This window comes from Tamandua tetradactyla, chromosome 25 (assembly GCF_023851605.1).
Source record: "Tamandua tetradactyla isolate mTamTet1 chromosome 25, mTamTet1.pri, whole genome shotgun sequence".
Lineage (NCBI taxonomy): Eukaryota > Metazoa > Chordata > Mammalia > Pilosa > Myrmecophagidae > Tamandua > Tamandua tetradactyla.
This window is the reverse complement of record NC_135351.1, coordinates 42,632,368-42,643,811: the sequence shown is the minus strand read 5'-3', so window position 1 is coordinate 42,643,811 and position 11,444 is coordinate 42,632,368. Positions and strand designations below refer to the sequence as shown.

At 39.5% G+C, this 11,444-nt stretch overlaps 1 long non-coding RNA gene across 1 annotated transcript; it reads left to right on the top strand.

Moving 5' to 3' along the window:
- Positions 1-8,359: 8,359 nt before the first annotated feature.
- On the top strand, positions 8,360-11,176 carry LOC143669133 (uncharacterized). Its single transcript, XR_013168737.1, has 3 exons — positions 8,360-8,553; positions 10,376-10,576; positions 10,865-11,176. It is a non-coding gene; the product is annotated as an uncharacterized LOC143669133 (long non-coding RNA).
- Positions 11,177-11,444: the final 268 nt, after the last annotated feature.

Genomic DNA, 11,444 nt, shown 5'->3' with positions numbered 1-11,444 from the left:
TTCCTTGATGACTTCTGGACTTTTTTCTTTTTCTTTTGGATGGTTCATCATTTCTTCTTTGTTTTTCCTATAATCTTTTGTTGCACACTGTACATATTTTAATATTTTAAAGTTTTAACTCTGGATTTAATCCCTTAGATATCTGTTTCTTATGTTTGCATCTAGCTAGTGATGTGATAGAGATTCCTTGAGTGCCAAGAGCTAACAAAAACAATCTAATCAACCCCAAAACAACTTTCACTGTCTTGGCAAATTGACTCTGTGTTAGTCGGTGCTTTCCTTCAAAGTTTAGCCATAATGTCAAAAAGATCAAGTCTGGGAGGGTCAGCCAGAGATAAATTTCCTAGTTCAGATCCTCAGGCACCACCTGAGGCACCTGATTGGCACTGACATACAGTCATCCCATTATGAACACAGTGGTTTAGACCATTTAGATTTAATGTAATTACTGATATAATTGCATTTAAATCTATTGTCTTACTGTTTGTGCTCTCTTTTACCCAGGTATTATGTGTTCTTTTCCCACCTTCTGTTATATAAATGGAGTACTTTTTATGAATACATTTGATTTTCACTATTTCTTATTAGCTTCCTTGTTGATTTAATAAGTGGTTTCTTTAGGGTCTACAGTGTATAACATTTTTAGACCATCTATCTTCAATGAATGTTATACATTTTTCTGTACAATTTAAGAACATTACGAGAATATAACTCCTTTTCTCCCTTCCTATTCTTTGTGATGTTTTCATACATTTTACTACTATTTGCAGATTACAAAGTTAGAACACACCGATTTTATTTAACTATTTATTTTATTAACAGGGAATTGCCTGTTAAGGAATTTTAAAAATGAAAAAATCTTTTATATTTACCCACACATTTACCATTTCTGTCTCTCTTCAATCCTTTGTGTAGATTCAAGTTCTATATTACATCATTTTCATGAAAAACATCCTTTTGCATTTCTGTAGTGCAGGTTTACTAGTGAAAATTTCTTTCAGCTTTTGTCTAAAAAATTTGTTTTTTTCTTTAATATTAAAGAATATTTTCACTGAATATAGAAGTTTAGATTGATAACTTTTCTTCCTTTAGCATTTTAGATGTTATTCCATTATCTTCTGGTTTGCAGGATTTCTGTCACAGTCTGTAAATTTTCTTCTATATGTTCTTCTCTATATAAAATGCCTTCTTTTTTTTTTTAAATATCTTCTCTTTGTCACTAATTGTCAGCAATTTAATTATGATGGGCCTTGGAGTGTCTTGTGCATTTATGTGTATGTTTATCCTGATTGTTGAGTTTCTTGAATCTGTAGATTTACAGTTTTCATCAAATTTACAAATTTTTTGTCCATTATTTCTTCAAATAATTTCACTCCCCACCCCACCCTTATAGTACTTAAATTACACGTTAGAATACTTGATATTGTCCCACAAATCACTGAGGCTCTATTCGTTAAATATATATATTTTATCAGATATCATAGATATGCAGTACACAACATGTCAAAAAAAAAGCTTTTTCATGTATTTTTGTCTATTTTTTCTGGTTGTTTGTAGCGGGAAGGTAAGTCTGGATGCTATTACTGCATTATGGATGGGCACAGAGTCTGTTATTTATTTATTTATTTATGTTTTGCTGATTTAAGGCCCAAAAAGTCCTACTCCTAAGCCTCATTTTCTCCCAGACTTACCTTTGTTTCACAGTCTGCATAGGGATTTTTTCCATCAGTTTTATGATTAATTTCCTAGAATGTACACTTGAACTAGAATGGCAACTATATAAAACCAATGAAATAAACAGTGAATAACACATTGGAGTGGTCTGGAGCTCAAAGTGGCATTAAATAAGTGAGTTGGTGAAGTTCATGTGTCAACTTGGCCAGGTGATGGTGTCAAGTAACACTGGCCTGTTTGTTACTGTGAGGACATTTGATGGACTTAAATCATCTGTAATCGACTCTATCTACAGTACTTACATCTACAATCAACTGAGGAGATTGCCTTCAGGAATGAGAGAAGCTCTATTCAACCATTTTGAGGCTTTAAAAGTAGAAGTGATGACTTCAGCAGTCTGAAGAGACAATGGCTATCTCTACTTCAGCCATCCAGTCTCTCCTGGGGAATTTGTTGAGAACCTTCATCAAAGGCTTGCAGCCTGCCCGATGGAATATGGAGCTGCCTATCCCCACTGTCATGTGAGACAATTCTTATAAAAATCTCATAATGTTTGTTATATCTCCTGCTGGTTCCATTCCCTAGAGAACCAAGATTGATCTTGATGGCCCAATAGCCAAACTCTACCAGAGGGAAAGCTTTCTTTCATCAGGTTGTATTTTGCAAGGACTCATTATACATCTCAGGAGAAAGAGTTAATTACACAAGAAATGGTTCTGGACCACTTTTGTCTGATAAGAGTTCTAATAACTATAAAGTCATATCAAAAACAACAGAAACTAAAATAAGTGAACAACATAGTAACATTATGTACCAGAACAACAAAGGGTAAATAATATATATAATATAAAGATACTTAGTGCACTTAAATTAAGTGTGTTTATTTTTATCTGTACTTGACAAACCTTCTTTGAATCCTCATTGTCTTTGAGATGGTGGCATATATAGACCTATACATCCTATTTTCCAAGTATCTGGCTACATCCTATTTTCCAAGACTCTTCTTTTAACTTGCCTGCCCATCATCTGAAAGGTTCATTCTCTTCTTCACCTGAGGAGACCCTCCTCAATTTTTATGAGCCAACTCTTCTGGGAAGCTTTTCTGGTTCCCTTAGATTTAGTCTTTCTTTTTTCTGCTTTCATAGCGCTTAGCATTTTTAGCTGTCACATTATATTTGTTATGTTTGATCATTTCCATTAGGCTATAAAAACTCCCAGTATCTCCTATTCATATTTGCATCACCATATGTGATTGACACGTTTTTGTCATATAATAAATACTTGCTGGAAAAATAAATAAGTCAACAAGTGAGGGGATTAAACAACCTCAAGAAGAGACGTTGAGTTTCCATCTTTGGAAACTGTAAGTTTGTGCTAGGCAGAACAGGGTCAGATGCTGTCCTGGCCATTTCTTTGGCAGTGGTTTGTGGTGCAGGGGAAAATGGGTGAAGAAAGGATGTGGAAGTCTACCATGTAGGGAATATTTCCTTGTGTCTTGATCTCATGGGGAATCTACTTGCTCCTCAGTAAAAGCACCTTCTTTTCAAGAGTCTCCTCTGTGAAGAGAATCATTGTTGCGTACATGGAATTTAACAAACATCTCTGTTATCATCATGGCACAAAATAGCAGGTAATCACATGTAGGTAAATTATTAAAGAAATTACAGTACAGCAACTATTCTAGTTTGCTAGCTGCCGGAATGCAACACACCAGAGACAGATTGGCTTTTAATAAAAGGGGATTTATTTTGTTAGTTCTTCAGAGGAAAGGCAGCTAAGTTTCCACTGAGGTTCTTTCTTACATGGAAGGCACAGGATGGTCTCTGCTGGTCTTCTCTCCAGGCCCCTGGGTTCCAACAACTTTCCCCAGGGTGACTTCTTTCTGCATCTCCAAAGGCCTGGGCTGAGCTGCAAGTGCTGAGATGAGGAATGCCGAGCTGCTTAGGCTGTGCTACATTGCGATCTCTCATTTAAGCACCAGCCAATTAAGTCAAACCAGTCACTCATTGCAGCAGACACACCTCCTAGTCGACTGCAGATGTAATTAGCAACAGATGAGGTTCAGGTACCATTGGCTTATGTCCGCAGCAACAAGACTAGGTATGGTCACCTGGCCAAGTTGACAACTGAATCTAACTAACACAGCAACTCTTTGGAAATTTTAATATTTTGGGTCATCAGTGATATATGGAATGATTTGGTAGAAGACATTCATGCATTCTAAAGTACTGGTTTTAAAAACACAACTTTTTTTACTCTATTCATGTCCCTAGACATTTATTTTGTAGGTTTCCTGAAACTCAAAGTACACAATTGTTAGGTGGAGGAGTGATGAAAACATTCTCAGGAAACTATAAAGCCTCAAAATTCAATTAAAATTTCTATCTGTGCACCCACCCTAGCCTCTGAGTGGGGTCCCAGGAAGTCAGACAGAGAGTACAGTAACAGAGAAATAAAAGATGAGTAAGTGTTAAATAGATGTCTGTAATAAGTGCCCTGAGAACATCTGATTCCTCAGGAAGAAAGAGGTGGTATACAACAGACTTCTCATACCTTGGCCAAATGGAAGAAAATCAGGCACTCAACAGTTCTCTGCTGATATGGAAAGTAGAGATTAGTGCTCTTCCTCTTTTATAGCAAGTCATTCAGGCATTTCTTAAATATAAAAAGGAAGTCCACAATAATTAAATTGCAAACTATAAATACATAATCTGATGAAGACGTAAGATGAACCCTAAAGTCTATAAAACTTTGTGGGGTGCAGGAATTGTTTAAAGAGTTGAAAAGGCATCAGACTTTTACTAGAGATATGAGTGAAGCTGATATGGTCAGAACTGGAGGAGATCAGAGTACATGGTAAAAGATGATATTATCCATATTTTAAAACTTCAATTCTGTGTGAGACCAGTGGGAGAGATGTTTATTTGGTGCAAAATTTTATATTTTAGGTAGTGCATTACCTAATTTAACTTGCATGCTCAGTTTAGTTGAACACCATAGGTGCATGGAATCTTGAACAGGGCGTGAGATCTTGTCAGTTTGTCCAGGTTAGTGTGATGCCTCAGTATATCCCAGAGTAATTAATTTGGGCACTGAATGGGGGACTGGGGAGAAAAGAGAAAATATTCAACTTTTCCATTTGAAGAATTTCTGATATATTCATAAGCAGTGGTGCCAACCAAATTAATAGGTTGAGCCCTTGATCTTGGGGTTCACCCATATGAAAGTTATTCCTGCAAAGGATAGGCTAAGCCTACTTAAAATTATGCCTAAGAGTCACCCCCAGAGAACCTCTTTTGTTGCTCAGCTGTGGCCTGTCTTCTAAGCCAACTCAGCAGGTGAACTCACTGCCTTCCCTCCTACATGGAACATGACCCCCAGGGGTCTAAATCTCCCTGGCAACATGGGACAGGACTGCTAGATGAACTGTGACCCAGCATCATGGGATTGACAAAGCCTTCTTGACCAAAAGGGGAAAGAAAAATGAGACAAAATAAAGTTTCAGTAGCTGAGAGATATCAGAGTCAAGAGGTTATCTTAGAGGTTACTCTTATGCATTATATAGGTATCCCTTTTTATTTTATGGTGTATTGGAGTGGCTGGAGGGAGCTGCCTGAAAATGTAGAGCTCTGTTCCAGTAGCCTTGTTTCTTGAAGATGATTGTGTAATGATATAACTTTTACAATGTGACTGTGTGATTGTGAAAACCTTGTGTCTGATGCTCATTTTATCCAGAGTATGAACAGATCAGTAAACAAATAAGGATAAAAATAAATAATTAATAGGGGGCTTAAGGGGTAAAATAAATTGGATAGATTGAATACTAGTGGTCCATGAGAGGGAGGGGTCAGGGGTATGTGATGTATGAGTTTTTTTCTTTTTTCTTTTTATTTCTCTTTCTGGAGTGATACAAATGTTCTAAAAATGAACATGGTGTGAATACACGACTATGTGATAATATTGTGAGTCATTGATTATACCTCATGTTTAAACTGTCTATGTGTAATTTGTCAATATGAGTAATTTTTAAAAAAGAAACTAAAACAACTTTATGGGAAACGATTTTTTAGATATCTTAATATAGTTTCTACAGCACATAGATTTTAATTTTGAACTCCAAATATTGTTTCAAATTAAGCTTAAATAGAAAAAGCTTTTTTATAACATTATTAATTTACAAATATGATAGAAATATAGGCAATCATTTCAATGATTTAAACATTTGTGGCTAACATCAAATTTTGTTTATATTTTTATTATCTATGAGTTAGAAGAAAATCAGCTACAGCAAACTAATGTACATATAATAAATGACAAATTTCCAACTTTAAGTATAAAAAGGGAGCACAGCACCACAATTTTGCTTAAAAGCATGGAGAAATTTGCCGTTGCTTTACCATAAATGTCACACATTTCAGATTGTCTCAAAACATCTCAGAAATAGGTAGAGTTTCACCTAGAATGAAGAAGCAGGTGATTTTTTTAACTGAATAACAAAATCAGAGAACGTTTCCTCTTTTCAACAAGTGTGACAGGAGTTTTCTCATTGTTTATAGACTTAAGGACGACAGGAATAAGAGGGATGGTAAGGAAAGGAGGCACTTTTGAACCTTATCATGTGACCTTTGGGACTTAATTGGATGAGACAGTGACCTAATATGGGCGTTGTCCACTCGTAGCTCATGACACCCAGCTGCACTGCTCAGAATCAAAATGCAGCTCATAGGGCGGGCCGCGGTGGCTCAGCGGGCAAAGTGCTTGCCTGCTATGCCGGAGGACCTCGGTTCGATTCCCGGCCCCAGCCCATGTAACAAAAACGGAGAAACAGAATACAATAAAACAAGAAAATGTTTAAAAATGTTTCCCTTTCTTCCTTCCTTCCTTCCTTCTCTCTCTGTCTTTCCTTTAAAAAAAAAAAAAAAAAAAAAAAAAAAAAATGCAGCTCATAATTGTGGCAGAAACTAGAGAACTTCTTTGCAAGTATCACTGTGGTGATTGATGCAGGGTACTCAGGGTATGGTGAGTTTTACCTTTTGTGACACAGGAAATATCTCATAGCAGTATTGTGCTAATTACTTGTTTATCTGTGAGCAAGTCACCTGGCCCCTCTGATATTCAATTTTTAAAAAATTAAATGAGAGCCCTTCAATGCTAAGGTATCTCCATACAAAACATTAACATTTCTATATGCTGAAGACCAGCAAGACAGTTCAACTCTCAAGCGTGACAGGCCATGTCTGGGTGTGGTTGCTCTTTTCAGCAGAGAATGCAGCTCATTAGGCTTAGTGTGAAGATGTTGCAGGCCATTCCAAGAAGAGGACACAGCCTCTCCTCTTAGGAAGAGACTTCTCGTGAATAACGTTGAACATTTATCGGGCACTTCTTTTATTCCGGGCACCAGTTCAATGCATGCTTACAGCACCCCCGTGCAAAAGGTGTTGGCCTGGCAATAGTGAGAAGACAGTCCGGAGAGGCCACCCCTCCAGGAGCCCATGGGTTGGAGCACAGAGCCTGCAAAGCTGGGTGCCTGCCCTCTGCCTCCCACCGCCTCTGGTGTTGGCATCCTTCTAATTGAGGTAGGAAGCATAACCCTCCAGAAGGCTTCTCCAGCAAAATGTTCAGGAGCCCACAAGACAAGAAGACTTCTCGGCCCAAGTGGCACTTGGACTGATATTTAAACAAAGATAAGGGGATGCCAATAGGTTCCCAAGTCAAAACACTGGATCAGAGTGGCCATATTGATGCGTTGAGTGGCTCAGGGAGAAGATGAGTTCAGCTAGGTGGATAGAGCTGGTCCTAGGGGAGCACTGGGCCAAGAGTCCAACCGACCAGAAGTTCAGACATAAGATGTAAAACCTTCATAGGTGCCAGAGCCCGGGGCTGGTGGGAGAGCTCAGTGGGGGAAATAAAGCTCCTTGACATCCTCTGTTTAGTCAAAACTCTTACTTGTTGCCTTTTAAAGTGTTTTTACCTCTGCTTAGCATGCCCTTCTCCTTGGTTTGGGGCATTTAACTGCAACCACCCAATGCAAGCCATGCTTACTCTCTACAGGGTTTCCGTCTCATCTGATCTTCCTCTGCGCAGGTCTCCCTTCCTTAAATAACCAATGCGCTTCAAAATTGTTTTAAAAATTTGGATTTTCAGGAAAGTAAATATTCCAAAGAGTTCTCATATATCCTGCATTCCTCTTCCCCTACATTTGACATCTCAAATAGCCATTTACAAAAGCTAAGGAATCTAAAATTGTACAATGCCATTAACTAAATAAAATACAGTCTTTATTTGGAGTTTACCAATTTCCATTTGTGATCTTTTCAGTTTCAGCATCCCATCCAGGGCACCATGTTGCTCTTAGGAGCTAACCTTCCAAAAACTAGTCATGATTATCCGTGGCTCATCGCACGCATGGGGGTGATATTAGCTCTCTTCCGTTACTCTCACATTATCACTCTTCACTTTGCATTTGAATAATTCACATACATTTATCTGCCCACTGGCTTGCAGACACCTCGGAGGCAGGGTTCACGGCAAGTCTGATTCAATTTGTTGCCTCAAATTACCTTGCACTAAAAATGGTTAATATTTATGAAGACAATAGATATAAAATGCATGATCATAGAAACATCATTTCTTCATGTTCTACTATTTTAATTCAGTGTCTCTTTTCCCTCTCTGCTGTAGGAGATCCGAGGTGGGCTCTCCAGTCTTGTGGCCTTGGCCACCCCCAAGGCTCTAAGGATTCCCAAGGCTGGATCTCCAGCCCAAGTCTCTGTCACTCTCCCCAGACTCACACAGCAGCTGCCTTCAGGCTCATGGACTCCGTGCCTGGACCTTAGCACATCCACAACTCGAGCTGCCCCTCTAGCCAGCTCTGCTCTGGTAAACGCCGCCCTACTCACTCGGTGTCCCAGTCACACTCGTGGACAGACCCTCCCTTTCTCACAGCCCGCTGGCTGGTTGTGAGGGCACGAGGCAAGGAAGGTCCTGCCACCCGGCCACGAGAAGCCGAAGTGTGGCCCCGTCCAGGCTTTTGTCGCCATCTCACAGCTCTCCGGGCACTAGAGACCGTGCCAACGAATGACAGGGGTCATCGTGGTCTGCCAAGCACCACAGAATAAGTACCACTTAGGAGGACGTGACACCAGGAGGGGGAGTGCAGGGGAACCTCGGTGCTGGGGGAAGTGTCTAAGATGCCACCAACCTAAGCAGGCAGATCATGCAAACGGAGACCAGACATGGCCTGATCACCAGAAGACCTCCAGATGGAGGTCGCCGCCCAGGATTTGTCCCACTCACATTCTTTCTTCATCATTCATTCAGCAGATGAGGGCAGGCGCTGGCCTGGGCACAGAAAATAGGCATGCAAAAGGGAATGGCTGATCATGCTTTCAAGTTGTTTACGGTTTGGCAATAAGAGATAGACAATAAACAAGAATAAAGATAAGATAAAATGAAGCAAGCAGATGCAATAATCAGGAAGAAGGGCAGGGAAGTTGTCTTGGAGAAAGCAGAGAGCTCTGAGGATTGAAGTAAGAGAATTTGAGACAGCAAGTGCAAACCTGAAGCAAGAAGAAAATAAAAAATAAATGAGACAAAATGACTTAGGCTGTTCTAGAAAAAGAAGCAGGCCAGTGTGGCTGCAGAATGGTGGATGAAATCGGTGAGGTGGGCAGGGAACAGATCAGGTCAGGCTCCATGCCTCCCAGAAAGGTATCGGATTTATTCAAAGATGGTGGGAAATATGAGCTAATCATGGAAGCCAGGTCTGTCTACATTTTGCAGCTTGAGGTCAACATGAGTTATTGGGGAATAGAGTAGCTGAGATAAAAATCTTAGTGCTAACTGCTAAATATGATCAGCATAAATCCTGAAAGAGGGTTAATAGCCCTACCTCCCCTGATCCAAAAGAGTGTTGAGTCCCATCAGAATCTACCTTAATCCTATCAATCTCAGAAAGGATCAGAACCTACAAATACCATCCTTAAGTGATGAGAGTTGCCAGTGGTAATGAAATGGCTGTGTCAAGCTAATGTTCACTTTGCTAATACAGGCAAAACAGTGCTTTGCATCTAACAGTTACTCAATACGGATGCATGGAAGTGGTCAAACTGGTCCCGAAGAAGGAATTACACTTTCCCTCTTTTACTGAGACCTTTAGGTCCCCCCACCCCCAGTCCCAACTGTATATTTTAGGACCTTGTGTCTCTGATATCTTTTGAGCTGGTGGCAGCATATTTAAATTGCTAATTGGCTTACCATTAGGATTCAATCAACAACAAAATTTTAGCCAATTCTGCTACTGAACGCTTAAAAAAAATACAGATGGCAATCTACTTTGCAAGTCTCTTCTGTAAAAATGATTAAAAGAAAAGATCCATAAATTGGTTTGATGGTCAGTCAGACCAAAATTAAAGCCAAGGCATTTTGCGTTTGTTTCTTATTTACCAGTGGCCAGCCACACGCAAAAGAGCTGGCTGGAGAGACTGCAGCTCTTTCCACTTTCTGAAGGTTGCCAAGCACAGTCAATTTATTTCCAGAATAACCTTGAAACCGTTCTAATTTTCAGCAGATTTGTTTGTGTTGAAAAACTTTTTGCCTCTGATTAGGGTCTTTCATTTAATTCTCTTTCTTAATGCTCGTTTTTTTTAGAGACCACAGTCTTTTTTGTGGCATGATATAAATCTCGGTTTCTATCATGCAGTGCCACGTACCATCCTGAGGTCTGACTCAGCAGGAAGAATAAAAATCCAACATCCTTGTCAGCTGGAGCACCCACTGGAAACCACGTCCTCCACATCTCTACTGGGTTTCTCCTGGCCGCTCAGTGTTCCTTTCCACCCAAAATTGTTCTTCGAAAGATTGAAAAGGGGGAAATGAAGAGGACAAACTACACGAGAGAGGCGTGGGTGGCAGGCCTGGACCTCCAGGGCACGTGGGAATTGATGGGGCAGAGTTTAGAGATGCCTGCACTTACGTTATCTTCGTGAAAGTTACGTGTGTGCCCGAGTGCGTGGGTGGGCCCACGGATACTTGAGTTTTGTTGGAGTTTGTCTTTGATGGAATCCCATCCATCAACACCCACAATGTAGCCTAATGGAACATCTTTGCCATAATATAATTTTTTATGAGTATTGTCTTACCAAATTCTACATCCAACGGTTGCTAACTAGACATTTCAAATTTTTTTTAGGTGCATGGCCTGGGAATCGAACCCAGATCCCTCACTTGGAAGGCGAGCATTCTACCACTGAACCACCTGTGCACCTGATATTTACAATTTTAACAGTCATTTTCTTTAATTAAACATTTTTAAACATTATATATATACTAATGTTATGTTGAATGTCATAATTTAAATGATCACGGGCAATTGAATTATGAACATTGGATTTCATCTGTGCTGGCAGTAGATCCTTTCCACCATTTATTCTATGGCATGTGACGGTGACATTTCAGAGTGAGGATTCCAGCAGTAGAATAAGAAAAATTTATTTAAAAAATAATAAAGGCATTATTATTATTAATTATTAAAACTGAATTGAAGTTTGTGGAGGAAAAATAAGTCAGCCTGTACAGGCTGGAATAGCGAGTGGAAACAGCTGATGGAACAGTAGGGATGGCACTCCTTTGAATGCCTTACCACGAATCACACCATCTGTCACGCATCACTCAGGAAAGAAACAATTTTCAGAAATGTTTTGTCCAGGGAAGAGGCACATTCACATTTTATCGATTTATTTATCCTACATGGACTTAAAATAATGGCATTG